Genomic DNA, 4,910 nt, shown 5'->3' with positions numbered 1-4,910 from the left:
CTCCAATGGTGGGAGGGACTATCAGAGACCCGCTGGTTATTTCTCCAGCTGTCTTTAGCTGGGTAGCACCCAGCTAATACAGTCTGCCTGCTCCAACTAGTGATTTGACTGAGGGCAAAATGCAGAAGAGCAGACTGTTGCACCAGGTAAAGATACACTGAAAATCAGATTATTCAGCCACAAAAGGAGATGCAAACAAATCTGACAAATCCTTGAGGCATACTCCAATATCTTTTAAGACATACGCAAAAGATAGAATGTGCATTCCTTTCTTCAAATTTTAAAGTCATGCCTTTGTGTGTTTTATAGAACCACATTTTTAAGATTAAAGGAAAATACAAATGGAAAAACTTTAAACTCAGAATTGAGACCAATCAAGAACACGTCCTCTGCCAATGACTACCAAAAAGACAGAACTTTGTGATTGGAACTAAGAAAGTTGCAAACCATGCAGCACGAAGAAGAAAGAGACAAGCTTTCAGTCTGCAACAAGTTGTGCTTTGCAATTGGCGGAGCACCCTACCAGATTACATCCACTGCCCTGGGTTTTTTTCTTCAGATATATCTGCTGGACATAGCTCAGGTGGATCCCTTTTCTGTTTCCATTATCCTGTTCGGAGGCCGAGCTTGGGATGCATTCACGGACCCCACAGTGGGCTTTCTGGTCTCACGTAGCCCATGGACACGTTTTGGGCGGATGTTCCCCTGGATTATGTTATCAACACCTCTGGCAGTGGTCTCCTATTTCGTAATTTGGTACGTCCCTCCCTTTGATGATGGTAAAGTCGTGTGGTACCTATTCGTCTACATCCTCTTCCAGACCCTACAGACCTGCTACCATGTACCATACTCTGCACTCACCATGTTCATCACTTCTGACCAGAAAGAAAGGGACTCTGCCACTGCATACAGGATGACCGTGGAGGTTCTTGGTACTGTTCTCGGTACAGCCATTCAAGGCCAGATTGTGGGTAGAGCGCAATCTCCCTGCATCCCAGGAACTGATGAGGTTATGGGAAATCAAACCAACTTGTCCAAGACAGGTGGACTCAATGAGGTCGGTTTGTCTCTTAAAGACACAAGAGTTGCATACATGATCGCCTCAGGTGTCATTGGCTTCCTCTATATCCTCTGTGCATTTGTTCTGTTTTTTGGCCTGAGGGAGAAGAAAGATTCAGGCCGTACCGACTTCAAGCCTACATCTTTATTTGAGGGGATCAAGTTGGTGCTGGGCTTTGGTCCGTATGCCAAATTACTAATGGTTTTCCTCTTCACCTCATCCGCTTTTCTGCTGCTGGAAGGAAACGTAGCCTTATTCTGCATCTACACACTAGGCTTCAAAAACGACTTCCAGAACATTCTCCTGGTCATCATGCTGTCTGCTGCTTCCAGTATCCCCATCTGGCAATGGTTTTTGACTCAGTTTGGGAAGAAGACTGCAGTTTATACTGGAACGTTGTTAGTAGTTCCCTTATTGGTGTTGCTGGTGTGCACAAAGGTTAATCTTCTTTTTGCCTACATTTTTGCCTTTGCTGTCGGATTCGCAGTGTCATCCGCCTTTCTACTGCCATGGTCAATGGTGCCTGATGTCGTCGACGATTTCCACGTGCACTGCCCCGACCACGCTGGCCAGGAAGCCATATTTTATTCCTTTTTTGTGTTCTTCACCAAGTTTGCCTCAGGTGTCTCTCTTGGCATTTCCACTCTGTGTTTATATTTTGCAGGCTATATTACCAAAGGCTGCTCACAGCCCAAGGAAGTTAATTTAACCCTGAAGCTTCTGATCTCAGTTGCACCAATTGTTCTCATCATAATCGGATTGTCCATATTGTATTTGTACCCGATCGATGAGCAGAGGAGGAAGCAAAACTGTGAACTGCTACAGAAACAAGTGGCAGGAGAGAAGGACCCACAAAAAGCCTCACCATAACTGTAAACGAGCTATCAAAAAATACTTGTGATATATGACAACCGATTTTAAATGTTTATGCTGTTTGAATTGTCTTTTTTTTAACCAATTAAAGTTAAAAAATAAAAAAAACTTTAAAAAGGTTTGGTTGCATTTGAAAGGTTTTGTTTTCAATGTTGCCGGGGGTCTTGTTTCATCTACACCCGTTACTAGCTTAGCGTGGCAGTAATCTGTAAAAGCTCTGAATAGAATGTTACATCATTGAACTGGGCTTTAGTAAACTTTTTTTGGGTGAGGAAAAAACGTTTAAAGGAATGGTTGACTCAAATGGATGGTTCACCTTGTCACAATGCTTTTCCAATCAGTGCAAAGGTTCTGAAGTTTCATAGGATGAAAGAATACCTCTAAACTGGTCCTGTGGGGTAACCAAATGTCCAAAAGATTCAGCATTGCTATGTCTCAACTGCACAGCTGCAACATAATGCATTTAACCAAATGATACTCAATAGAGCATTCAGCCTTTGCGTGACTCCAGAAAATATACCAAGTTCAGAACAGACTCAACCAACCAATCAACTTATCAACCAACCAACTGAGCAACAAATCAACATATCCTCTTTAAGTGCGTCATGGTTTGAAAGATTCCACAAATGAAAAAAAAAATAAATCAAGCAGGGCAAGTCAGAGGATGAGGTTTTTTTTTTTAATTCTTCCACTTATAATTTAGATCTGACTTAATCAAGTAAGGGGTCAACTGCATCAACTGTTGTCGATTAAAAATGGTCTCATTTGCACGTTGCCGAGGTCTACATTTGTCTCCAGTGAACAATGAAGCAGGCCACAGGGAACAACTGAATTTTTCATTGTTTTCATAAAACTTGTATGTGGAGTTGGCGAAAGCAGTTTTGCCATCCAATTCCAAAAAAGCCTACAAAAAAGAAAAAGGTCTTAGCGTTGAAAAATTATGATATCACAAACCATAAGAAATATGCCTTTTCCATTGAGCCTAAATAAGCCCAGAATTCCCCTCACCCACTAAGCACATACATTTAAGATGCCTTATGGGACCTCAGTGCCATTTAAGCCTCACGCTAACGATCCTTACAAGCTTATCAGCGGCGCTAACACTTGCACATAACCCTGGCTCCCTCTGGCTCTCACCCCCCGTCCTCTCCTCCCCTCCCTTCCGCTCTCTGTCCCTCTCCAGCCACTCCTGTTTCCACGGCAGTAATTAAGCCATCAAAGCGTGCAGCCATGCCCATCCTCCGTCTCTAAGGTGAGACTACGAGCCCACATGTCAAGTGGAGCGCAGCCACCCGTGTGTCTCTTTAAAGGAGAAGGCACAGGGGACGGGCACGTGTGTGTCTGTGTGTGTGTTCGTATCATCTAATAGCAGCTGTACACACTATCCTGGAAATCTTCCAAGATGTCAGTTTAATATATATATATATATATATTTTTTTTTTAACATTTTGTATCAAAATATAAAAAGCAGAAGTGCTAAAGATATTAAACCTAGCCTGAATGTGCAGGTGTATTGGTAAACATTGAAATTTCTCTCAGTGACACACACATGCACGAGTGAGCACATGCACACCTGCCCCAATGTGCTCTCTCCTGCACTTTCATTAGATTCCACCCACACACATCCTTTCCCTCCGTGCACTCTGTAATCAATCAGCGATGTGCAGCGTGGCCCACTTGTGATTTCACATTCATTTTCTTGTGGCAACAACGCATCATCATCATCATCATCATCATCATCATCATCATCATCATCACCATCATCTGCGTCTGCTTATTGGTTAAATACATCCAGCACTTTTCAAAATGGCTTTTGAAATTTTTGAGCATTCCGGTTTGTCAGATTTAGCTGTGGACCACAGAAAAAAACTTTGTTTCTTGCCAAATCGACACTGCCAACAATTGCAACCTCCCACCCCCGCAAAAATACTTCAACCTAAAATCATTGACCTGCTCTTCCTCTATACAAATGTGAAAACATACAGTACACACTGGACCCTTCTGATTACAGAAACAAAAGCAATTGTGTGTCTCATTGGTCAACATTGAACACTTAATCAACATATTCATTTTTCAGTTGGTCCAGACAGAACCAGATCTATCGGACTTTTGAAGATAGTGAGGCGGTAACCTGGCTGTGGCTTTGACAGTGTGAAAGTGGTTCCAACGTAGTTACCAATCTGACGGCCCTATATCAAGTGTGAATGTCTTTGATATATTTTATTTTTTGTGTATACGCGAAAACATTTGTGTAATTTGTAAATGCCACAGTGCCTGTTGGCCTTTGGCACCAATGGTATGATAAGTAATTGAGTCGGAGGCACTGAAACAAAGCAAATGTACAGCCAATGTAAAACAGTTGTCTTTACTGTTGTCTCTTTTTTGTGCAGAGGAAAATAAAATCTTTATTAGTGGAATTAAAAAATAGTGAAATAATTGTTTTAAACATTTAAAAAAAAAAACACTATCACATATACAAAGATATGATCCACCTCTGGATTCATGGCTGATGTATCTTTTCCATGTATTTCGAGCACTAGGTAATACCAGAAGGTAACAGCTTTAATAAATGTTTGACTAGATGATGTAGGGTGACACCAAGGCTTCTCTTTGGAGATTCAGAACCTACCAATGGCATTGCCATTCACCATTTGAATCAGTAAAACAACTATTGAGCTTATCCTTGTAGCTCCAACTTCTGCAGACAGCTAAAGTTACTATATTGATGAAAACAAAAGTAACCTTGGAAGAGTTCAGCTCACTAGGTGGTCCCAGCTTTGGCTCTTGTGTGGTGGATGCTATGGCTTTTTTGTTCCTTGAGGTTTCGCCCCTTTTCTGCTATTCCATGCATATCTCATGAAGTCTCGACATCCTGTTTGTTTTCTTGCCATTATCACTTGTGTCTCAAGTAGTTTCACCAAGTTTCGCTGCATTAATAGTGAACATTTAGGGTCAGATCCACAAAGAATGGAGCACA

The 4,910-nt window shown here is 41.7% G+C and overlaps 1 pseudogene; it reads left to right on the top strand.

The window, feature by feature from the left end:
- Positions 1-405: 405 nt before the first annotated feature.
- Positions 406-2,155, top strand: LOC142898195 (sodium-dependent lysophosphatidylcholine symporter 1-B pseudogene; annotated as a pseudogene).
- The last annotated feature ends 2,755 nt before the right edge of the window (positions 2,156-4,910 follow it).

Source organism: Nelusetta ayraudi, unplaced genomic scaffold, assembly GCF_046127955.1.
Source record: "Nelusetta ayraudi isolate G7.1 ecotype Tasmania unplaced genomic scaffold, CSIRO-AGI_Nayr_v1 ptg000004l, whole genome shotgun sequence".
Lineage (NCBI taxonomy): Eukaryota > Metazoa > Chordata > Actinopteri > Tetraodontiformes > Monacanthidae > Nelusetta > Nelusetta ayraudi.
Note: the sequence above shows the minus strand (reverse complement) of the source record. Positions and strands in the feature narration are given on the sequence as shown.